At 39.2% G+C, this 26257-nt stretch overlaps 1 pseudogene; it reads left to right on the top strand.

Annotated features, from left to right (window-relative positions):
- Positions 1-2707: 2707 nt before the first annotated feature.
- On the top strand, positions 2708-4067 carry LOC121032711 (cleavage and polyadenylation specificity factor subunit 5-like; annotated as a pseudogene).
- The last annotated feature ends 22190 nt before the right edge of the window (positions 4068-26257 follow it).

Raw genomic sequence — 26257 nt, 5'->3', positions numbered from 1 at the left:
CTTCCTGATTAGGCATTAACAAACCACTTGGAGGAAAACAGAGAATAGTACCTAAAGATTGTAAAGCTTGAATATCAGCTTTACAACTTGGGGTTCTGTGCAATCAGCTCTTCTTTGTCTCTTAGTCCAGGTTTACTTGGTTCCCCCACCAACTACGTGGCCTGCTTGATCATTCCTTGTGAAATCACAAAGACTTCTGTATATGAATTTGCCTCTTAAATTTTACTGTACTCTTGTTTGTTTTTACTTTATTTTTCTATGGTTACACTCCCAAATTCAATAAGGACTTTGCAAGACCTATCTAAATCTTTTGATAAGCAGCAAATAAAGCAACACAAATGTTCAAACAAATGGTTCAATTTTGAAGTAGCAGGTGACATTTCTGCTCCCTTCAATGAACCATGCATTTCATCTTTATTAAAAGAATCTCTCCTTTTATTCTATGTCAGTAGCTCATAATAAGGCATCAGTAGAGTAGTTCATAAGCACTACTATGCTATGGCTTGGCTGACCTGTGAAACAACTTCCCATGATCCCAATATTTCTCTTTGTGAACACTACACCCAGATAGGACCTGCAATGTCACAATAAATGAAATAGCACAGAAGACCATGTACACTTTTCATATACTGAGGACTATCCAAAGCTGCAAATCTGAATACATTTGTTGTCTGAAAGCAAAGTTCATGAGTAAAGGAAGCTTTGAGAAGATTATTTCATGAGAGAACAAAAGACAAGTCTCCTCTAGTGATCAGAAAAGAGAAAAACTGTGCATAATTTTGCGTGTTAAAAAGTTAAAAAGAGAGCAAAAATCTCACATAACTTCTCGGTCATATTTTGCTTTTAATAAACATTTTTCTGTCTAGAGTCTTCAAAAGAGTGACCAATATCTATCCTACCCTTTCAGCTAGAACATAAATGCCCTTCGTCCTGCTCATAACCAAACCAAAACAAAACAAACCTATGAAAAGCAACAGTTGTTCTAAAAATTGCTTGGAGCCCAATTATAATAATTGTTATTATTTTTTATTATTTTAAAAAAGAAGAGAAATGCATATCTAAAGGGCAATGCGGTTAGCAGGAAAGATGACAGAAACTAACCTGGAAAGGTAGGAATCCAATAAGAAAGGTAGACGGCAAGAAGTATCTTGAGACAGAAAAGGAATTTACCTACTGTCTATCAACCCTCACCCAAACACAAAGGACCAATGGATAGGGCCTCCAACTCTACGGTATTTCTGGGCTCACCCAAGCAACAGGTTAAGTGAAGAGACCATCTTGTTTCTCTATTTCCTTCCCCACTTCATGTCTATACCTATTTTTCTTTCTTATTTATCTATTCAGCCAGACAAGTATGAATGAACCAACTTTTAAATTTCCTATAGGAGTAGCAAAGATGCAGGATTCTGTCTTTATGCTTAAGGAAATTTGCCTGTAGATGGGGAGAGAAAATTTATATTTGTATTAATAAGTAACTAAAAAATAAGTAACTGAAAATATAAGTCCTTGATTCTTCCAAAAGAATTTGATAATTAAGAAGTTCTACAGAGTGTCTAGCTTTGCAAAGAAGGGCCAAGACCTGAATTTAGAAACAGGAACAGACAAGAGCTGAATTTTTTTGCATAAGAAAATGAGGGAAGATACTGGATTTTGTTGGGATGGGGGTAGAGAATGAAGGAAAAGGAAAAAAAGAGAGAATCGTCCAGCAATTTACACAAGTGGGAGAAGGACTTTTAATGAGAGACACTGTAATATTTGATTATAAGATTTTGCTTTGCCAGGATACAGACTCCATTTCTCTCCTCAAACTTTCAGTAAAGTCTGCAAAATGCAAAAAACAAAAGCAAACAAAAAACTGGTATTTTTGTGTAAATGAGAAAAATGGAATAAGACCCATGCTTAGATAGAGGCCACAGTGGAAACAAACAAAGAGAAAACATAAAAGATGGTAAATATGGAATTCAGAGAAGGCAAGAAGCTGGAGCCAGATACTGTCCTTGATGATAGAACCTGCCTTCAAAAGGCTGAAAATCTTGAGAAAGGCAGGGAACAGGAATACAGGCCAACCTAGATTTTAAGAAAGGAGACCAAAGCTGACATCTGGGTTCTCCATGTAACTAGTCACATGAGGCTACCATATGTCTGTGTCAAATATGTAATAAATACCAGAACGTGCTAGAGAGAAAGTAGAAATAAAAGCAGGCAGAGAGTCAGGAAAGGATTTTAGAAAAAGTAGAGTTCAAAGCCTAAGCTTTGACCTGATCTCCCTTGCTAATGTAAAATATGACCACTTTGTTATAATGTTAATGCAATGTCATTTGGTAAGCTGTGTGTTGGCTTCAAAGGTTTTGTGAAGATACCCAAAGCCCATAGGGACTGGTCATATGTAACCCAAATTTTAAAAAAACTGAAGAAAATAAAATTTCTTCAAAGGATCTCCCAGGAGAGTTCTAGTTTTCTTTGATCTTTTCAGCTAGGGTCTAATGCTAGTAGTGTCTTTCCTATGAATTCTCAACATAGGAAATATAAAGAATGCAAACTTAGAATCCCACTTGCTTCTTATGTGACAAGAGGAATAGCATAGTTGTCACATGTCTTTGAACTCACTTCTGACATGTCTAATGGTGTGACCCTGAGAAAGTCATCTGACTTGTCTGAGCTCCAGTATTACCATCTGTAAAGTAAGAATGAAGGCAGCTACTTCATAATGTCATTAAGAGAATTACGAGACCTCATAGGTAATACACTTAGCACAGTACCTAACACACAGTAAATATTCAATAAACTGAAATCTTTATTTCTATAAATAGGAGTTCCTATCATAAGCCACTCCAATGTAAAATTATTTTCTTTTAGATGTATATTCATTCATTTTTACAAATATTTGAACTCAATTGTATTATGTAGATGTTAAAGGAACTACCAAAAACGTAATTTTTCCACCTTCTAAGAATTTGCCATACACACCACATAATATTCTTTAATACAAACAAATGTCATTAAATGCCAAAGGGAGTAAATAGCATATGCCAAAGGGAGTAAATAGCATATACCACAGTATAGAGATTTCACTGTGTCTCTGAAAAAAAAAGGAAAGATTATCAGAAAAAAAATATTTTCAGATCAGCAGAAAAAAATGTATTGCTCATGCCAACTTAGTAGCTATTTAATTCAATATTTTGACACTGTTACTGGGTCAGGCAAAGGTCCATCAATAAATCAATAAATATTTAATGAGCATCTACTATAATCAAAGATTATTGATGCTCTAGGGTTAATGGTGGTGGCACTGCTGAGCAGAATGCAGAATACCACTGCCAGCACAGGGAAAGTTTCTGGGCCTCTCCCTTTCAGCTCACCACCAGCTTGAGATTACCAGCATGTTCATGGTGATACCTAACTGCAGACTGCTGGCTACAAAAGGAGAGGAGCGGGCAAAAAGGGGTGAGGTGTCAACCAGTTTGGCAACAAGTACATCTAGCCAACCAAGCCCCTCCCCCTGGGGTGCCCCATCCACCTGGACCCTCTTACTAATTATACTTTTGGTATAAAAGAGTACCTCTATGAGAACGATAGCTTTGTTGTAGCTAGGTTTCATTGCATGGGCAAGGAATTTGATAAACTTAGAAAGAGGAGGGTCGTAGAAGGGGTTCTGATTATGCATGAGTATTGGCTGGCCCATGCATTACTGCTACAGCTAGGAACAACTTTCTTCAAATTACCAAATGAAGTGTTAAACTTAACCCAGGAGAAGAGGTTGAAAGACTAAAATGCTTAATGGCAGAGATACCAAGCCCTGTAGGTCATTGATGACTGCATTGGTAACTGGAAGAAACCAAATTTTGAATCTCATCAATATCCAGACCTTTCTGCACATATTACACAACCTAAGGAGCGTAAGAATTTGTTTTTGGTTCAGCTTCAAGAAGAAACCTTATATGCGGTCCCTAAAACTGCAGCTGGTAGCTGCACCATTGTTTGAACTGTATGATGATGCCCTGGGATAAAGACCCATCATTTCTAGTCTCCCTTGGCTTTGGGGCAGGTTCAATTTTATATACAACTGAATTTCTGAATGATGGAGAAAGTTGCTCTGTGAGCACAGCTGTACACAGTATAGAATAAACATGGTAGAAGAAGTGTTTTGGGTTTTTGTTTTGTTTCGTCTTTTTCCCAATCCCTAAAATGCCAGCTACTATCCACTGTTTGAATAGTAAAGTTAATATAAAAAACTAGGCAGTGGTGTAACCAGATGTGAAAATATTTAACTTTTTGTTCTGTATTTTTTGTATATTAAAGAAAGTGGACTCCAAAAATTTTTTTTCTAGCATACCATATCCTCTTTAGGTATCAATGTATTATATAAACCTTAACCAAATCTTATGATAAATACACTATAGTCATGACTGTGCTTGTGCTACATCTCATCCTTATGCTAGCCTTTTACTCTGGTATTTTATTCTGATATATTAGGACCAATCAGCAATCTCAAAATGCTCAACAGTATGTGGCTTCTCTTTCTTTTCTTTCCTTCTTTCTTTCCTTCTTCTTTCTTCCTTTCCTTCCTTCCTCCCTTCCTTCCTTTCCTCCCTTCTTTTCCTTTTCTTTCTTCCTTTCTTTCTTTTGTTCTTTCTTTCTTTCTCTCCCTTTCTTCCTTCCTCCTTTCCTCTCCCCTCCCCTCCCCTCTTTCTTCCAAAAAATCCTGTTTATGTCATTAGGGTGGTGCTTTATAAACTTCAATCAATTACAGAAATCACCAGGGGCCCTTGTTAAAATGCAGCTTCTGATTTCAGTAGGTCTGAAATCCTGGTGATGCTAAATTTCTGCATTTCTAGTAAACTCCCAAGCAGTGTTGCTGGTCTATGGACCATACTTTGAGTAACAAGCACTAGTTCTTAAAAATCCTTTATATCGGGGCGCCTGGGTGGCGCAGTCGGTTAAGCGTCCGACTTCAGCCAGGTCACGATCTCGCGGTCCGTGAGTTCGAGTAGGGCTCTGGGCTGATGGCTCAGAGCCTGGAGCCTGTTTCCGATTCTGTGTCTCCCTCTCTCTCTGCCCCTCCCCCGTTCATGCTCTGTCTCTCTCTGTCCCAAAAATAAAATAAACGTTGAAAAAAAAAATTTATAAAAAAAAAAAAATCCTTTATATCATGATGACTATAGTTAACAATACTGTATTATACACTTGAAAGTTGTTATAAGAGTAGAGCTTTAATGTTCCCACTATAACAACAAAATGGTAATTATGCAAGGTAAAGGATATGTTAACTAACATTTTGGTAGCTATGTCACAATATATGCATGTATCAAGTCATTACATTGTATACCTTAAACTTACATAATGTTACACATCAATTTTATCTCAATAAAACCAGAAGAATTTAAAAAAAAAAAAAACCTTATAATGCTTCAATTCTAAGCATTTCTTTCAATAGCTAGACATAGCTGGGGAGGCAAGAAATACAAGAGGAGTCTGCCTGCTTCTATTTGCTGACCATCCAATAATTATGGTTAACAATTCCTGAAGACTCTCTTTTTTGCCAAGCATTGTGCAGTTTGCACTGAATTCATTATTTCATTTAGGCTTTACAATGACCCTGTGAAGTAGGAATTATTATTTCTGTTTTACAGATGAGAAAACTGAGGTTTGGAGAAGCTGAATAACTTGTTCAAGGTCACATCAACTAGCTAATCCATGACAGAGATAGGAACTGAACACAAACACTCTAGCTTACAGTCTAAACTCTTCACATTCACTGTCCTACTCTTTCTTACTGTACTTACTGAGCAAAAACATAACCACATTTGGTTCTAAGGCAGTAGATTAATCTGTTATTCATTTGGTGTCCTTACAACTGGAAATCCTTAGGAGCTCTCTCCCAACTATTGGGAAAGGGTGAGATATAGGCGATTTATAGAAGTACTCCCTACTTGGCCTCAGGGCATGTCTACTAGTTAAATTGCCAGACCTCTAGGTAGCTCACTACCCACTAGCCATCATCTATTCTTTTTCCCTTACTCCTGTCTCTATACTTGCCACCATGGACCTTCCACTGTCTCTGAATTTCTTCCCTTGGCTCCATGATGAGCGTTGAAGACCAGCTCTGGCCACTTCCCAGACCACACTCCCAAACCCATCCAGGCAAATTTTACCCTCCCCCACCAATCAAGAGGGAAAGTTCAGACACTGAGCCAGCTGTAAGCCACAAAAATGAATTCAGGCTTATTAATTTGCAGGCAGGAAAGGCTTTAACAAATCAGGGAGCATTTTGCTTAAGTGACCTCATCTCCCATTTGTACCCTTAATGGAGAAACTGAAATTGTCAAATCAGTGGAATATGTTGCCTCCTTTTGCACACAAATAATTTATTTTAAGACTTTTCATGCCTTCAGGGTTCTCTTTTCTGGGTCACAAATGATAAAGCGCACAAAATTTTATTCATTTCTATCATGGTCCTGGAGATGTTAAAAATCACATTCTGCTTTTAATAGCTTCTCTATCAATACAGGTAGTAACCTCTTAACCAGCCTCTTGTCTCTAACTGCTATTCCTGCCAGTCTGTCTTAACTGTGGAACAATTCACTTGTGTGAGTTCTCATTTATTAAGTGCAGACTATAGCTAAGTGCTTTGCAGAATGTATACAGCATTAGCACTTTGTGGGTTTCATTGTGGTTTTGTATATTGATAACAATAATATGTGTTACATTCATGTAGTTCTTTTTATTTTTCAAAGGGCTTTTTGTGTTCCTTATCTCATTTTATCCAAAACTACCTTGCAGGAAAAGTAGAATAAATATTTTTCTATTTTATAAATAAAAAAAAAAACGAGTGTCATAGAGGTTAAGTGATTTGTTCTGGGTTACACAAGTTTTGTCAGTGTGAGTTTGGAACTGGGGGTTCCCTAACTCACTGCACACTTTTTTTTTAGTACAGAAAAATGAAAAACAAAACAAAACTTGTACCAATCACCAACAATAAGTGTTATTTTTTCATGGAAGGAGGGAATAGTATTTCTGGCCTGTTGGTTCACAAAGGAGATAGAATTTTATCTCACTCTTGAAAGATAGCTGAAATGTTAATGACCATTAGGAGAAGGAATTGGTATAAGCAACAGTGTGGGTATATGATCATCTATGGATATGCAAGTTGAGTTTATGAGGCATTGGGTACAAAAATATAACTAGTGCAGGAGACTTAAGTAGGAACGTTAGTAAGAAGTAAGTGGAGATCAGGGGCACCTGGGTGGCTCTGTTGGTTAAGTGTCCAACTCTTGATCTCAGATCAGGTCTTGATTTCAAGGTCTTGATCTCAGGATCATGAGTTCAAGCTCCACGTTAGACTCCACATTGGACATGAAGCCTACTTAAAAACAAAAAAAAAGTAAGCGGAGATCAGATGGTAAAGAGTCTTGAATATCAGCCTAAGGAATTTAAGACTATTCATATTTGCATAGTTGATACTAACATATAAGTGGTACATAGCTTTTTAAGTCAATCCATTAATCTCAACAAGAACCACTAGGCTTAACGCTGGGCCAATTACCAAAGGTGTTTGGCCTTGTGATCTTTCCACCTGAGGTCCTACCCCATTATCAAACACCCCTTGCCCAACCTTTGATCTGAATCACCATATTTGTACACATGCACTGCAAGGTTAAGGTCACAGGTCACAATGATTGACCATTTTTTTGTTGACAAGTATTTGCAAGAAGTCTATCATGGTAATACTTCAAGTAACTGAAATCCATTTCACTAGTTACATCAATTGGCCATTATTTTCTTCATTGCAATCAAGCAATTGAACTTAAATATTAAGGAAATGCAGAACAATAATAGTATACTTTATGTAGTCATATGTTTCTTTAAAAAAAGAAAAAGCCCTGGACTCTATATACTGTGGGACTCATTACATTTGGCCCAGGTCCAGCATCTTGTTACCTATCTCCATCCTTGGTGATGAGAATCCCAGTCAAGAAAAAAAAACAGTGGGATTCTGTAGAAATTCCTTGGTGACAGAATACTGAATTCTGTTCCCTAGAGCCTACTGACAACATCAGAATTCCTCTACCTTGACACTGTTAGCATTTTGGGCCTAATAATTCTTTGTTGGGGCTGGGTTGAGTGGCTGTTCTGTGCATTAGAGGATGTATAGCAGCATCCATGGTCTCTACCTACTTGATGCCACTAGTTGTGAAACCCAAAAATGTCTCCAGATAGTTCCAAATACCCTCTGGTTGGCAAATCGCCCCTGGCTGAGAAGCACTTGACCACAACACAAAAAACTCAGAAGGATTTAACAATAGGTTTGAAAAAAAAAAAAAAGTAAGAAAATAAATGAACTAGCCTCTCTATTTCCCTAAGCTTCCCAGTGCATCAAGACTTTGCTATATAATCTCATTTGCCCAGGTAAACCTATCCAAACCAATAATGAGAAGGGAAAAAAAGAAAAAGGATGACAGAAAATAAATCCCAGCTATGAACCAGTTAACTAACATTCCACATGAATTTATAGACAATTTCCCCCAAGAAATTAAATTCCTTTACAAAAGTACCCTGAGGACTTTAACACAAATCACTCTTCTTACTTGAGACTATTTATCATTTTTTAGAGCTTATAAATTATACACACCAGCAGCAATTTTATACACCAACAACCACAATAATCCAGACACAAAACAGAGCAGTTGAAGGGTACACTCTAACAAAGAGAGAAAGAGATGGAGGGAGGGGGCAAGAAAGGAACCAACTGTGCTCTCCTTTAGAGCTCTCCTCTCAGGGACATCGCTTTTCCTTTCTGTCCTCACTGTCTTAATAGATTTCATCTTCCTTTAAAAGACAAGTCACAATCTGTCCCTGAAGACAGCCGTTATCATTAAAACGCTCCGCTGGGGGCAGAGGGGCAACATTACTCAGTGTGAGACAGGACATGTGAGAGGATGTGTGACACTTTTCCTTCAGGGCCAGCATTTTGGAGAATGGAAGGACTAAGACAGGACTCCCAGAGGTCAACCCTTCCATCCTCTGCTTGAGGCTGCCACCTAAGCCATTTAAGAAGGAAAGGAGTCAACTCCCTCCATTTACATTTCCAGAGTAGAGTTGTTTTCTCATTTCACACAATTAAAAAGACTGAAGATAGATCCCAGAGCAATAACGTTCCTCTCCCAGTTATATCCTGTGCTCCCCTTAGTGCTCCTGACCTGAACATCACTTAAAACAATCAAGAATCAGATGCTATATATTCATCTGTGCAGCACACAGAATATATCACTCCTGCCCTCCTGTGTTTGGGGTGAAAGAAAACAGATGAAGGACATTCACACAGTGGTCAACTTCCATGGCAACACTTCTCCTGTCCCCATTATTGTAGGTAGTAACCTACATATCACAATTAAGCTGCACACCATCCTCAGAACTCAGTAGATAGAAAATAAAGTAATTACAGTATTTAGAGCAGAAGGCACCTTGAAACATCTCTATTTCCAAACTCATTTTACAAAAAGGGAAAGCCAGAGCCAGAGAGGTGAAATAACACTGCTCAAGGTCTTTTGGCTCATCAGTGACCAGTGAGAACCAGAGCCCCTGCCTCCCGACTCAGTGGAATGCTCTATGACAGTCATTCTCCTTTTCAGGAGCAGTGACAGAAAACCCAGCTTACACTGGCACCAGAAACCCCAAAGCCAAAAAAAGAAAAGAAAATGGGAGTTCTCAAGTTCTCATAATGAAACAAATCAGAGATGGTGTTTGGTTTTATGAAGCTGCCCAGCAACCACTCTGCCTCCTAGTACCACCCTGATTCCCTTTGAGACATCACTGTGTCTCCTATTCTCAACCATGTGGTTTGGGTGGATTTGGACTTGCTGTCAGCTCTATGCATCCTCCTTTTAGATTCACATTTAGCTACAAACCCTGCACAGTAAATAAATTTATCAGATTGCTCTCCTCCCAGTGAAAAGAAATAGGATCATCGAGAAGAGAGGCACACTGAGGTAAGATTGGAACTAGGAATCCCAAATATACACCTTTTTGTTTGTTTGTTTGAAGCTGACACTAAGAAGTGGCTATCATTTTATCGCCCAAGAGGCTTGGGAGAGCTCATGACTAGAGAGGCCCAAGACTTCCCACCAGACATCACAGGGCACCGCTGCAGGACATAACTCCAGCTGACTAATTCAAAGTCCCCTGGATCCAACTGGGAAATAACGAGAGAGGTCTCAGAGAACTCTGCCAAACCACAACAGAACATTGTGCTTACATTGCAAACCACTTGGGGTAAACACCCTAATCTTAAATGAAATCCCACATGTGCTGAAAATCAATGACTCCGTTTATTACTAGTTATGAGTTTATGCTGCTCAAGTTATTATCAGAAGGAAGAACAGGTCTCCCTTCATATCTTTACTTAAAAAAATATTACCCAAGTAATAATGTTTTATATTTTTAACTTAAAGATCATACTTGAATAGCAGTTTTATACTTTTCAAAACCTAGCATAACGGAGAAAGACAAATACCATATGACTTCACTTATATGTGGAATCTAAAAAACAAAACAAATGAACAAACAAAACAAAACAAATAGACTTATAGATACGGAGAACAATCTGATGGTTGCAAGAAAAGGGAGGGGAAAGAGGGAATGGGTGAAATAGGGGAAAGAGATTAAAAGGTACAAACTTCAAGTTTTAAAATAAAACATGGGGATGTAATGTACAGCATTGGGAATACAGTAAGTGCTATTTTAATAACTTTGTATAGTGGCACATGGCAGCAAATTTACCGTGTTGATCCCTTCCCAATGTACATAAACACTGAATCACTATGTTGTACACCTGGCACTAATATTGTAGGCCAACTACACTTCAATTAAATTTTTTTTTTAAATCCTAATATATATTGTCTCATTTATCCTCACAAGGCATCATTTGTCCCCATTTTATAGATGAGAAAACTGAGCCACGGGTTCAAAATGATTACCCAGTATTACATACACAGTAAAAGAATGGTAGAACCAGGGCTCATGACATAGGATTAAGACATTTATTTAATATGATGCAAAGACTAGGGGCCCTTTATTTTTCTTATAATGGCTCCAAATATATAATTCTCCTTCTCTGTCTTCAAAGCTTTGAAGGTTTATCTAATCTCCATAAAGACATAGATAAATCCTAAAGACAGACACAAAGAAGATGCTTTTGAAGTGATGTGATGTTGTTGTGAGAACTTCTGACAGGTTCATTCAAATTTCATGAAACTCTGGCTTGGTGCCCCTGATCCTGATAGAGGGCTTGCTACTGCAGTGGGTGTGTATGTGCATGTGTGAGCATGCAAACACATGCATGCACATGCACACATCAGTGTAAAATAACAGAAGGGCAACATGTGACAGACCAGGCTATGAAAATGAAAGGCTGAAAACTGCATTTAGTTTCTACATGGCACTATTGACTTCAGATTGGGATTCATTGTTTACACAGCCATTTAGGTCCCCTGACGTTCAAAGTGATTCCTTAGCTATGATATTTACACTCAGATTCTTACTACTCTTTCTACTAAAAATAAATAAATAAGCATTTTGGACAATGACAATGATCTTGTGTCTGTGAATCTGGAGGCGCTTTTTAAATCCTGTGTTCTGAGAAGCAGTGCTAAGTCAATCAGAGGCAGTTAACTCTGCCATCTAGCTATTCATTTACCTGAAACTGCTTTTTCCATTTGTTTTTACAATCATCAGTGATGAGGAAATTTGGCCACTCCACTGAAGTTTCAGAAGATTTAGTGAGAGGCTTTGAATTACTTCCCAGTTCATGCTGGAAAGATCCAGAAAGGCAGCAGAGGCCTGCAGCAGCCAATTCCTAGAGCAGGGAAATGGAAGAGCTGTTTCAGGCATTGTCACAGGAAGAGAGAGAAGAAGACTGGGTGTGGAGAGGACTCGACCAGCCCACCAGTGCTTCAAACAGGCAGCTCCACGCATCTGTTTTAATGTGTTGGGATTTTACTTAAGAATCAACATGTGAAATTCTGGTTCCAAAGACACACCAAAAAAACCTTTGAAATATCTGAGAGCCATTCAGACAAAATGATTGACTGGACCCGACCCGTATGACATAGTCCCTGCAAAACAAGGTTCCCAGCCTAAGTCATCCGTGTCCCAGCATCCATCTTGTCAGCAAGCCACATCCTCCTGACTTCCTACCGCCAATCTTATGTCATCCTTACAGCGACCAGGCAATGTACATAATATTAGCCTTACTATACAGATGCGAAAACTGAAGTCCAGAACTTCAGAGTATCTTAGCCACCTAGACTAAGGTTGGAATACCTACATCTCCTGATGACAAGCTCCCATGTTGCTGGCGCTATATGTGCTGTCTCAGTGCACGTGTCAAAAGACAGTGGGTTAAAAAAAAAAAAATGTGAGCCATGCTATCTCCTTTTCCTATTTTAATTTAAACTGTCTTCTGTAGACGCCACCTTGTCTCTTCTGAAATGTTCTTTGTCCTTTATCTGTGCGTCCGTTTCTTCTCTATTAAACCGATTGTGTCTGTGGTGCCCTTCCAAGATGACCTCTGCCTGGCACAGAAAGCCATCCAACAGACCATTTGTCACACCTCATCTCTTCTCTTTTATGAAAGGGACAAAAGGCTGTCTTTTAGCCCCCTTTGGAAGTGTTTTCATGCTAATCCAAGAATTACTGTTGTGTTTGTTTTCTAGCTGGTGCAGTGTGAAGCCATTCATGGGGCCGCATGGACCTTGTCTAGTCACATTCCAGGCCATTCTTGGAACATTTTGGGGAAACGCATCATCGCTCTGCTGGTGGGAGACAAGTCTGTGTCCCTGCCTGAGGCTGGCAGCCAATGCATCTACGCCCTTGATTGCACATGAAAACATCTCCTGCCATCTCTGCCAGGAAGCCCACTATACACACAGAGAGAGGGGAGAGCAGAATTAAATGTTCATCCAAAAACAAAACAGAAAAAAAAAAAATAAAGGAAAAAAGACCAGGAAGAAAATAACAACCTCCTAATTGTGCATCTCTCTGGAAAACAAGAAAAGAAAGAAAGTAAACTGAGCACTTTAGTCAAGGAGAGGCAAGCTTTTCCTAAACTACCTGAGTTGCTATGGGATAATAGAAATAAATCCAGAATAGGAATCAGGAAATATGAGCACTAATTCTGATTCTGCCACTAACTAGCTGTGTGACTTTGAGCACATGCTTTTATTTTGTTCCTTATAAAATGGGGCTAATATTTCAAACCCCATAAGGATTAAGTGAAATACTGTTCACTGATGCACTTGATAAACAAAAGAAACCAGACAAATAGCCATTGTTGTTGCTGTGCCTTCTGGGTGTCAGTCCCTCAATCTATAAAATGAAGATAGAATTATGTCCCCAGAGTCAGCTGTGCACCTGAAATACCTAGGGAGCTTTTAAAAATCCAAACTGGGGGCTTTGCTAAAAGGTTAGGGCCCATGAACATGTTTTTATAACCTGGTTTTACAACCAGGGTATTTAGATACAGCCTGCCCAGGACTGGTTTTTGGATCTCCTAAACCATCCACCAATCAGCAGCTCAGTGTTTTGTGATTCTCAAAGAAGACAAAAGAGCTAATATGATGAGCTGAGTTTGCCTGTAATTTCACCATTAAAGATTCAGTATTTTGGGGTGCCTTGGTAGCTCAGTTGGTTAAGCGTCTGACTTCAGCTCAGGTCATGATCTCGTGGTTCACGAGTTTGAGCCCCACGTCGGGCTCTGTGCTGACAGCTCAAAGCCTGGAGCCTGCTTTGGATTCTGTGTCTCCCTCTCTCTCTGCACCTCCCCCTTTCATGCTCTGTCTCTGTCTCTCAAAAATAAACGTTAAAAATTTTTTTTTAAAGATTCAGTATTTTGAGTTATAAGAACTTTATTTTCAAAAGGTCCCCTATTAAAAGGTAAATATCCTTCATTGGGCCATTATCCTAATCCACGGCAGCTTATTTGTCGACCCTGGTCAACTGTACTGATTAAGAGCATACATAAACAGTGGAACACAAGCAATGCCTGTGTATGTGTGAAGGTAGAATTTTCTAGAATATCTTTATTTTCAAATATGGTAACCAAGCCCCAAACAGCTTATAAGTAGAGTGATCATATAATTTTCATCCAAAATGAGAGTAAAAGGGGGATCCTTAATAGTTACATTAGGCAGAAACCAGCACATACAAGAATATGTTCATCCTATTCAAAGGAATTGTCTACATCACAAATAAAATTAATATTTTAGAGAGAGAGAGATTAGAAATATCAAAGAATGGGACTAGAACTTCAGCTTCCAGACTTTTTCATTGACCCATGTCACAGCCTGTGTGATTCAAATTCATTTCACTTTGAGTCCATGTTCACCCTTATTTCTCAGAAACAAGCTAAGAATATGTACCTTTCTCTTCTACTTTTTCCTATCTCCATTTTCTAGCTGGCCCATTTTGGGACTCAGACTCCATCACATCTGTAACATTCTATTGACTCAGAAAATTCACTAACAGTTGAAGGTGACTTTCCTTTGCATAAGCAAAGATATCTGCTATGCAGGATCAACAGAAGCCCATGTGAATATCAGAAACCATACCCAGATCGTTAGGAACATCCCCATCTGAAGACAAATGTTCTTGAGGTTGTTGCATGACTCTGACAGTCCTATCCAGAGACTCTGTGCTTTGCCCCTCTGATTCCCATAAGTGGTGCCTTAACTAAACCCAAGCAGCCAGTATGTCAATACCCACCAGGCAGCAGAAAAATGTCTCTTCCCAACATTAGATTTTCTAATATCACTTGTCTAACAAAGGTTATTTCATTCTGGCTTTATTTATGAGAGATTCCTATGCCCCTATTCTCAGCAGCCATATTAACAGGTACCAAACACTGGGCTTGGGATTTAAAAAAATAAATAAATACCGTCGTTTTCAGCTCCCCTTCATGCTTGAAAGGAAATTTGTAAATTGTCAACTTGACTTAATTTTTCCTCTGTCCTCACACCTATTTGCCGTAATAAGAATTCCCCCTCTGGGTTTCACTCATCTGCAGCATGTGGCAGGAAAAAAAAGGGGATTAGGATTGTATTTGTCGACTTTTCCGAGCGGATTTTCTTTCAGCTAGTCTGCTATCAATTCTGTCTGCCGAAATAGCATTTTAATGTGTTACCTGCCGGTCAAGTATGTTCTGTTAAGTTAACTTCTGAATCTGCTGTGTTTTCTGATGCTGTTTACCATTATTTTTCCCATTGTTATCAAGCTTATTATTTTTAATACAAATGTGGATTATACTATTTTGATCATGTATCTATTTCTGCAATACATTAGTTGAAAAGAAAAAAACGGAGGGTATAGAGAAGGCAGCAAACTGGGCCTTCTCCTGCTGGAAAGACTCTTTTAATGAGTTTTATTCTGTAGATGGGGAGATGCTCTTAACCTCCCTGGCCCAGTAAGATGTGATTTCTTGACACTGAGCGTATTGCAAATGCATTTTTATCAGAGCCATATAAGGTGGACACCGAGGGGATTTCTCCAGTATTTAACAAAGCCATCTATTTGCAACACAAAGTAATGCTTTGTTTACCCTTCCTCTTTGTCCTGGGCATGGTATTATTCTAGAGGCATTGCTTCTCCCTTGCAAACTGTCAGTGGCCAAGGGTACTTTTCAGTGTGTTTGGGATCATAATTGGCAAAAATGTCTGCTCAGTAGTGAAACAGAGGTAAAGGTCAGACACGACCCTGTGGGGGCCATTCTCCAGTTCGCATGACACAGACACCAAAGTACCTTGCCCATTCTCCAAAGTTCACAGACCCTTCTCCGTATTCCAGGGACACAGCCTTTCCTCCCTGCCAGATAATTAGCAGCAGCAGCAAGCCCAGCCAGCTTGTCACTGGGCACTCAATGGTGCTCCTTTCCTCCAAGCTCATTTCCTTGGAAGGTGAGAGCCATTATCGTAAAGAGGGATATTGTAAATTCTGTTCCTTCTGCTACACCGTGGCTCTGAACAGAGAAATTTGTGTTTTCTGCCAGGAAGAAGAATAACATTTATTTAATGGATGCTGAGCAAAAGGTATTCACATTTCATGCTTCGGGGCTTAAGCCGATCCTAGATCAGTAGGGAACTTTTCCAGGCTCTGAATTGTGCAACTGGGTAAGTGCTTAGTGCTAACAACCCTTCTGTCCCCATCCAGGCATGGTCTGAGGTCACCATCTCAGGGGTGCCCCCACATCCCCTCAGCTCCTAAATTTGTTCACAAACCATGCTTTACATCCCTGCTCCTGCCAGCTTCCCCTACAAACTTAAAATCTATTGGTATTTTTTATAGACAGCTCTGCTCCACTGATTTCCAGTTCTGCTTCACCAGCATCTGAGACCCTTCAAGGGAATCCTCTACAGTGTTAGAGCTATAATACATGAATGTTTCCTCACTCCACATTGGGGACAGCTGAAAACCAAGAGAACAGAGAAATTCTGGGACAGGAAAAAGAGGGCAGCTTTCAAGCTAGAAAGATCAACATAGATTTAACTTATCTTTTTTTTTTAAGTTTATTTATTTTGAGAGCTAGAGAGGGGGCGGAGGAGGGGCAAAAAGAGAGGGAGAGAGAGAATCCTAAGTAGGATCCACTCTGTTAGCATGGAGCCCATTGTGGGACTCAAACTCATAAACCATGAGATCATGACCTGAGCAGAAACCAAGAGTTGGATATTCAACTGACTGAACCACCCAAGTGCCCCATAGATTTAACTCATCTTTTCACCCTAAATAGTTGAGTAATCATAAATTGTTTTTCTCATTGACAGTTTCCTCACCTACAAAAAGGAATAATAAATCTTGCCTTACAGCACTATTGCAGAACCAAGTAAAGTCACATGTAGATGTGTGCTCCATAGAGGACAGAAGTTGGATCATGTCTCCCTTCACTCAGGGGATTACAATCTAGTCTGCCTCTAACACTAACTTGCTAAGTAACTTGTGGCAAGTCATTCAAATTCTCTGTGAGTTCATCTCCAAAATGAGGAAGAGAAAAACCTCTATGCTGCCTTCCCTGCAAGATTATTATAAGGATTAAATGAAATATTCATTAAAACAGAAATTTCTACAATGTAAAAAGAAGTGTTGCCAAGAAATAAGGTGTTATTATGCTGATGCTTACTCTTATTATCTCTAAATTCGTGAAATTATACATTTTAAAATATTATCCACAATTAATTAGACCCATCTAAAAATACAACGATGTGTTTTAATCACATATAGACACAGGCCACAATGCTCTGATGGTGGGAAGGCTGGCATAATCTTGTGTCTTGAGAATAGGTTTGCTTTCAAAGCTGGGAAAAAAGATTCCTGGTGGCTTGGTCTATACATAAGATGAATAAGGACTTGGAAATTTTACTGTATTGTAGGTAGGTAGGTGAAAGCCTTGCATGTAAACATGTGAAACACAGACACTCACTAACTGTCAGATTTCAACTATTCATGGTTTGCCAGTCAGTCTTGGCTTTCCTCCTCACTTCAATGCTGGCCTCTTGACCTTCTCCACCCTTCCTTTCCATACACTCTGCCATTCCTGCCCCTAGTTCCCAGAACCATCTGGACTTGAGAAAGGTAGTAACCAAGCACTTCTAGTTGCACACTCAACCTTCTGCTAGCCTTCCTTGGGCATAAATTCCCAGTCTCCTAGATATTTTAGGAGTATCTAAAGTATCTAGATACTTACTTAGATAAAGTTCTGGGGGATTCTGCCTTGTTCTTGGTTCTTGGCCCCTTCCTCACTGATGTCCTGGGAGCTTTCATCTCCATTCACAGGACACCTTTCTACACCCTACTTGACCTCAAATCTTCCAGGATTTAAGATTCTTCTGTTTGCAAATAACAAAAGCCAACTCAATCTACCTTATGAAATAAAAATTAGAAGGATACACTAGAACACAGGATTGCCTCACAGAATCCAAGGCTTGAATTATGCTAAGCTTCTCTCCATCCATGTCTCTTTCTCATTGCTTGGTTTTTCTGTAGTGGGCCCCTTTGCTTCCTCAGTCCACCTGAAAACTGACAGCCTTGGAGAGTGAAATACACAGATCTAGCTATCAGGAAAGAATACACCAATTGGAGCCCAACTGCAAATTCACAGATAACGAAGACTAACTAGTCTGGCCTAGTTCATGTGCTGCTCACTATTGACCAAAATTTGGGGAATAGCAGGATACTGTGAGCTGGATGCTCCAAAAGCATCCACTTCACATGGGAGGGTGGTCATCAGCATCGGCCTACACTCTTGTTCCAGCCCCATTAGGTGATGTCTTCCACTGAGCTACCCATAGCCTAAACAGCACTATTAGGCCATGCCAACGGTATGGCCATTTCCCATGCTTTGCATGCCGTAGTAGACAATTGCACATAAGGTTTGATACTTGGTTCACTCTGGTATCTGCATACACTGGGCAATGCTGCTACTTCTGCTATGCCTCCCTATCCGCACTAGAAGACATAGCCCTTCTGCAGAGTCTCACCACATCCATTAGGCACTGAGGCAACTTTGCCTGGAAGGTTCCATCACTGCTGCTATAGTTCTCACCTTGTTGTACCTTTTGGACAAGTCTAAGAAGTACCTTCCACAAGGCTGTGCCACAGTTCAGAGATCATTGTCTCTACAGCTGTCCTTCTATTGCCTGCACTTCCTATCAAGTACCTTTACTAGTACATGGATTAAAGAGCCAAGATACCCGGGGGTGATAGAAATAAGGGGATAGGGGCGTCTGGGTGGCTCAGTCGGTTAAGCATCTGACTTTGGCTTGGGTCACAATCTCACAGCTCCTGAGGTTGAGCCCTGTGTCGGGCTCTGTGCTGACAGCTCAGAGCCTTGAGCCTGCTTTGGATTCTGTGTCTCCCTGTTTCTCTGCCCCTCCCCCACTTGCACACACACTCTCTCTCTCTCAAAAATAAACAACCATTTTTAAAATTTTTTAAAAAAAGAAATAATGGGACTAGAAAGAGAAATAAGGCTTCCTGACTTCTATTTCATTCTGTGTCAAAGTCTGTTAGTGGGGATTTGTACCATCTGTGTTACAGAGATTTAGGTGGAACCCCATTTTCTGTCTTTTATTTGTGACCCTCAGCATCATTCAAAACACAACGCTTTGCCAATGGGTTAAAATTTTAATGCCTGGTTTCTTCATCCCCTACCATCAATTTTCTACTAAGAGACCACTTAGCTTTCACAAAATTCATGGTAGAATATTCTCAAATCTAGTTGTTTGATAAGCATTAGACACGTAGGGATCTCATCTTGAGCTGGAATCTTACCACAGTTAGAATTGAAGAGAAATAGCTGTGGATTGGTTGTGAAGCTAAAGTTTAATTTAAAAGGATTTTCTTTTATTTGAGATTATCAGAATTACCGTTCTTGATGAATCTCATTGTCTGGTCAATGTCTGGTCAACTAGGACTTTTTTTTTTTTTTTTTTTTTAATCAAAAGTGGTCTCTTACAAGGAAGAAGGTGTCTCTAAACAACTTAGTTTTCTTTGTATTAAAACCTGCTTTGTGTTGAAATTGTATCACAACAGATTTGCCACACATTAGAGTAGTTTGAAACTGGCTATATCTGCAGTCAGGCCAAATGAAAAGCTGGTTCACTAATGGTCTCCAAGGTGAGGGAATATGGTGGTGGGTTGGGTGAGGCTACAGCAGGGAAGGAAGGAGAAAGAGAGAGGCAGTAGTTGGTAGCTGCTGTAAAACACTGTAAAATGTTGCTGAGGGCATCATCCTGAGCTCCTTCTCCCTGAATCCCCTGGAAGAACTGACAACTGCCTGGCCTTTACAAAATGAAATTGACATTTGCAGGCTTAGGTTCAACAGAAACTGAAAAGGGAGGGGTGGAGGATGCTGTAGGCAAAGCCAGAGCCCAGTTCCCTGGATCCAGGGCAGCAGGCCCATAACTCTGCTGTGAGTGATGGGTCAATATCCAATAACTCCAAATCAAAAGCTGAAGTCTTCTTGAGTCAGCAGAGATGAAGCCTCCTTCAGGGGATAAGAATACAGCACTGGCCCTTCTGACAGAGCTGGAGTTGCCAGTAGCCTTTAATCTAAGGAAACCACAGGCAAAGCAAGCTTGGCATGTAACTTTTCCAACATTAATTAGCACCCTTAAGTTTAAAGGGGGAAAAATAATAATACTCTTGAGAGGGCAGTTAGAGCTCAAACTCAACTCATTTGGATTCAGCACACAAAGTCTCTGGGGAGGGGATGGTGGGGCAGAGAACAGAACACAGGCATGGAGTGGCAGAGAGATTATTTTCAGGTCAGCTGAACAGGGGCTCTCAGAAGCAGGCCATTGTTTGAATTCTGTTTCATGATATTGATTAAGAATCATCCTTAGTAGTTCTTCACCTTTTTGGTCAGGCTCTGCCTGTCCTATTGGAAATGGGATGCAGTATGTCCTGGAGCTCTGCTAAATGTGTTTTCTTAAATGCAATGAGCCTGTTTGGAGGCTGGGCTGGTGACGGTGGGGGACAGAAATCAGACATGGTTTTAAAATGAACTTTTAATAGGTCATTATCTAGTTAAGGAAAATAAGCTAACTATTTTTATTTCCACTAACTAGAAATCAAAAACAAATCAGTGAGTGAAACAAAAATTATAGAACAATATGTACTGTTTGCTATTTATGTGGATGTTAAAGACAGACCAACAAGTTCTTTTTAAAATGAACTGAAGATACACACATCACACTCACAATACTGATTCCAAATGGTAAGGGGGACAAAGGACCAGAATTGAAAATGGTGGACAAAGAAGCTTTATCTTACCATTCTCATTTTTCTCTTTGAAAAGAAGAATTAAAATTCATAAACCACTTATATAATTATTTATAAAGAAAAAAGAGAAATCAATGTTACCTTCTATCTTTTTTAAATTCCTAAAGTTAAAACAAGGAGTTGAAATCAGACAGATGATTATTGTTTCTGTCTACTTTGCATTGGAAGGTGACTTTTTAAGAACAGTTTTTGGACAAAAGATAATGGACTCCTGATGCTGAGATTATATCAGAATGGTTCCTAGGTTTTGATACAGATACATGTCTGAGCCTTGGTTCCCTGAATCGGCAGCAAGGCAACAGAAGTGAGGTTCTATGCAAGGAACCATTGCTGCTACTTTATGCCCATCCTCAACCAAGAAGCTCATTGGCTTGAATTTATCACAGAGCTCTACCTCATTTTATTTTTATATTTTTTTGTTTATCATTATTTCACATGTAGCACATTTTAAAACAGTGATCTAAAATATTTTTCAATGTTTATATAAACATTTAAAATTGTAAACAAGAATTGAAAATTGTATTTCATTCTCCAGTTACAAAGTATTGCTGCATATTATTTAATTATCATCGTATACTTTGTAAAAGATGCTAGCTAGGATTGGTATCATTTTACTATTTTGCAAATGAGAAAACTAAGGCCTCAAAGTAACTTCTAAATGATACCAATAACAATAAGAACCATAACTAGAGTTCAGATCTAATTCTTAGATGTCCATCTGTTTATTCATTCAGCAAGCATTTATCAAGCTCCTATTAAGTAGACTCTTTCTTAGAATTGTTTTCAGTGCCTCTGGTAACTGTTTCCCTAGCTCTTTATTCTCTCACTATAAGATACCATTATAAACTACATTATTCATTATAACTCCATTTTACATGCCTTATCCTCTACCTCATCTGCCCAATAGATTATAAAGTCCTAGGGTAGTTCCTAGTTCCAAGACATAAATTTCTTTCATATCCCATGGGGCTTAGCATAGGTCTGGGTATATGGAAACTTTCAGTGTTGCTTAACAGATTTACTGACAATTATTCAACAAGTATAAAAGTCTAGATGCTAATGATTAACCCACAAAGCTCTAATTATTATAAGGAGGTAGAACCATACCACATATGTCCCATTCTGCCCCAGACATGTATTGAAGATAAAACCCAAGAGCCGGGCTGAAACTTCAAAGAACATTCTCCATGCCTATGTTACTGTTCTAAGATTTTCTGTTTCATTCCTAATTATAGCCTGTTACATAACACTGAAAGCAATCAGATAAGACCTTCTGGTTAGGAAAAAAAAGTTAAAGAACACAAAATTATGATCTATCAACTGTTTTTTTATTGAGATCCTGTTATGTGCATAATATTTTGGATGACATTATGAAAAAAATAGAGTAAAGTGCATGGACACTTTCTTCTTCCTCAGTGTGAACTGTACTTTACAATTTATATATATTATCTCATTTGGAACTTTATAGTCCAGTTTGGCTGTTATATGCTTGAGCTCTGAGCCACAGTCTAAATTTAAATCCCGGCTCTACCACTTTCCAGCTGTGTGACCTCAGGCAATTTGCTTAATCTTGCCAAGCCTCAATTTCCTCATTTGTACAACAATGATAATCGGGTTCTTGGGAAGATTAAAAGAGATAATTCATGTAAAGTACTTAGCACAGTGTCTGGCACAGAGTAAGCCCTCAGTAAATGTTAGCAATTCCTACTATCATCTTTACAATCACCCTGTGAGATAGATAAGGCACACATTATTTATACATTAAAGAGAAAACTGGGGTGGAGAAAAATTATGTTAGTTGTAAAGGGTGACAGAGCTAGTAAAGGCAATGGACTTCAGGCATTCTCTCTCAAGTCCTGTGCTCACCCCCTATCATACTTTCCCTCTGATGGTAGGGGTGAGGGGAAAATCATACCAACATGAGGAAAAGTACAAACGTGGAAGGCAGTTGAGGGGAAAATGTCCTTGCTGACTGAGCTCTCCTGTGCTTTAATCAACATCTGATCTGCTACTTACCAACAGATAAACACATACTTGGTATTATGAAGTTCTTTTCAGTTAAGCTTATTTTTTTAATCTAGGCCAGTTTTTTTTATATTTTAATCTCATGCAGACTTGTTGGATTTTTGACACCACACTGTGCTTTTGGATTGAATTGAATAATACAAACATGTATTCAAGGGATAAACATTATTCACTGATGTGCCCAGAGGACTTAAATGAAGGAGGCAGAATTCATCCTCAATCCTAGTACAGCCCCTAGATCTAGTTCACATACTTCAGTAAGCATCACATCACAAATTGCTGGGCCCACCTTGTAGATTCTGATTCACTAGGTCTAAGGTGAATCCTGAGAATCTGCATTTCTAACAAATCCTCAGGTGTTGCTACTGGTCTGGGGACCATGCCTTGAGTACTGACTGTCCTATATCCGTGTTTCCCAAAGCACAGTTCCCAGATAATCTATACACAGTCATGTTAAAGGATCATCAAAATGCAACTTTCAAAGTTGCACTCTGGACTTCCTGAATATGCTTCTCTTTGGATGGGTTCCAGAAGCCTGCATTGTCACAGGTATCCCAAATGAATTTTAAGTCCGTGAAAGTTTCAGAATCACCAAATTCTGAGTTTTTCCATGACCTAAATTTAATTATTGTGTGCCCAGCAACTAACAGAGTGCTTGGCCTCTAGTAGCTACAAAATCAATAAACATTTTTATGTAAATATATCCCCCTTTGGGTGTATAGTCCTGCATCCACCCACCCTGCCCTTCCAGGAACAGCCCACTACTCTGAATTCCCACCTGCCACGTCCACCCAGTCAACATGTACAATTCATTGTCTTAAAACAGCTTTTTTATTGTCATTTAAATTATTTTTTCAAACTGTTATTAAACCTTATACAAACCCCTTTATATAATTGGATTGTAATCTCCCTGAGGAAAATGACCAGGCCCCTTTCTCCTTCCATTCACAGAAACTCAATCTCAGACACTGCATTGTCATTTCACCCGAAAATGAAACATTCCTTTTGTTTTCAATTTTGTCTCATTGAATTAAAAACCTGTTTTTATTCATTCAATAAATAACTTAATCGAGTACCTACTAGATGCCAGACACTTACTAAAACTCTAGGCTCTCAATTAGCATATACAGAAATAATCAGTAAATTAATACTTAGCAAACACTAATCCTCTTTCATTTTTTGTCTTCCCTATCATAACACACACACAGACACATACACACACACACACACACACACACACACACACACACACACTTCTAGGAAGCTGACAATATCCACTGATAGCTGAGAGGGGGCAAAGCTCTGATAACAGTGATTTCTCAGGAAAGACCAGGGAGTTTATCTCAATGAATATCTATGCAAACCTCCTCCCCACCTCACCCCAGAGAAAGAAGAAAGCCACTCTTGTTGCCCCTTCCAATCTGATGACAGACACTTTCATATTCCCCGTATTCAATCCTTGCTTTATCATATCACACTACATTGTTTTTTCACTGTGTGGCAGGGAAATGCTATAATCAGTTTTATGGAAGGCTCTCCCAGAATCAAGTAGCTGTAGGCAAGATTGGCTGGCAATACAACTCAGACATTTACAGATGTGGATCTAGCTGTGCAGGAGGAAAAAGCAATTTAAAGAGACATTGTCAAGTTTGAGAGGCCTAAATATTTCATCTTTAGTTTAGTAATTAATAGCTTGAAAAGTACCCAGTTAGAAATATTTTCATAAATATTTTAAAGAAAGAAACGAAGAAAATTTTTTTAATCTGTACAATTAATCCCCAAATGATAAAGGCAGGGAAAGTAGAAAGGCAATTAATAACCGTCTTCAAGTACATATAAGTTTATTGTTGAAAGAGGTCTTAAAGGTCAGCAATCCTACCCCTCCTGGGACCAAGCTGAGGGAAGATTTCTTTAGAAGGATTAGGTAAAATGTTAATGACAGGGACTCTTAAAAGCCTTAAAAAGACAGTGTACTTTACAACTGTGAGAACGTGGGCAAAACAGTGATCCAGAGTCATACAGCCAGACCCCAGGCTCTCAAGCTTATCTCCTCTTACTCCCTCTTACTGCCTCCTGAGAAAGACTCTCCTCCCCACATTCCAGCCAACCTAGTAAAAGAAGCAGTCTTTCTCCATAGAGGATTCCAATTGGATATAAAAGCCACATTTCCTATGGTAAACTTGGCTACAGGGAATCTCTTCTTCTACATCCTCCTATTTTTCTTTAAAAGGCAGGAATGATGGTAGTGCTGCATTCATACTTTGGCAAATGCCTGTGATGTGTAATATATGAGAACTAAAAAAGTACTTTTGTGCCTTGAAACCTCTCTATCATTTGTCTATCATGGTGTCAAAAGTTCTCACCATTAGAAAATTGTTCCAAAACCACTAAAATATAAAGCATTTTGTCTTCAGAAAACACCAGTATAATGTTACTACTTCTAGGAAGGCTTCACATGAATCCAATAGCAGTCATTACTGCATTGACATAGCAGGACCCTGAAGAGATGGGACATACAGTCCATGCTTGAAAAGAGTAGTCTGAAGTCATGGGTGCTGCCTAGGGAAAGCAAATATAAAGGTAGCATAAAGGTGAGTCCTAATAGAGTCAGATTAGAACTTGAGGAGAACAAGTAGCTGAATTACTAAGGAGAAAAAAAATAAAGAAGGCAACTCAAAATGAGCTGCCTTATTTAATGATTTGAACTATGGTTGACTTTGGATGGTCCCCAAGAAAAGCACAGGCTCACATAAATTTAATAACTTTTCAGCAAGCATTAATTGTATACCTACTCTGTGTTAAATTCTGGTAAGAAATGCAGAAGGGAACTTAAGGTATGTGTTCCTTTCCTTAAAGAGACAGCACGTGAATAGAGACAAGATTGACAGAACCTTAACAGAACAAACACAACACCTGTGGTTTAGAAGTCTGGCCAACCAGGGGCATCTGGGTGGCTCAGTTGGTTAAGCATCCAACTCTTGATTTTGGTTCAGGTCATGATCTAATGGTTCACGAGATGGAGCCCAGAATCTGGTTCGTCACTGACAGCATGGAGCCTGCTTGGGTTTCTCTCTCTCCCTCTCTTTCTGCCCCTCCCCTTCTCATGCTCTCTCTCTCTCTCTCTCAAAATAAATAAGCAAACTTTAAAAAATAACCAATCTATGTTTTCAAAAGTAGTTCTTAAAAATAGAAGCAAAAAAAGAGGTGCTAGGGTGGCTCAGTAGGTTAAGCATCTGACTCTCGATATTGGCTCAGGTCATAATCTCGTAGTTATGAGATAGAGCCCCACATCAGGCTCTGGGCTGAGTGTGGAGCCTGCTTGGGATTCTCTCTCTCTCTCTCTCTCTCTCTCTCTCTCTCTCTCTGTTCCTCTTCCCCTGCCCCCCCCCGCCTCTATCTCAAAATAAAT

This window comes from Herpailurus yagouaroundi, unplaced genomic scaffold (assembly GCF_014898765.1).
Source record: "Herpailurus yagouaroundi ecotype Mexico unplaced genomic scaffold, PumYag 142, whole genome shotgun sequence".
NCBI classification, from domain to species: Eukaryota; Metazoa; Chordata; class Mammalia; order Carnivora; family Felidae; genus Herpailurus; species Herpailurus yagouaroundi.
Note: the sequence above shows the minus strand (reverse complement) of the source record. Positions and strands in the feature narration are given on the sequence as shown.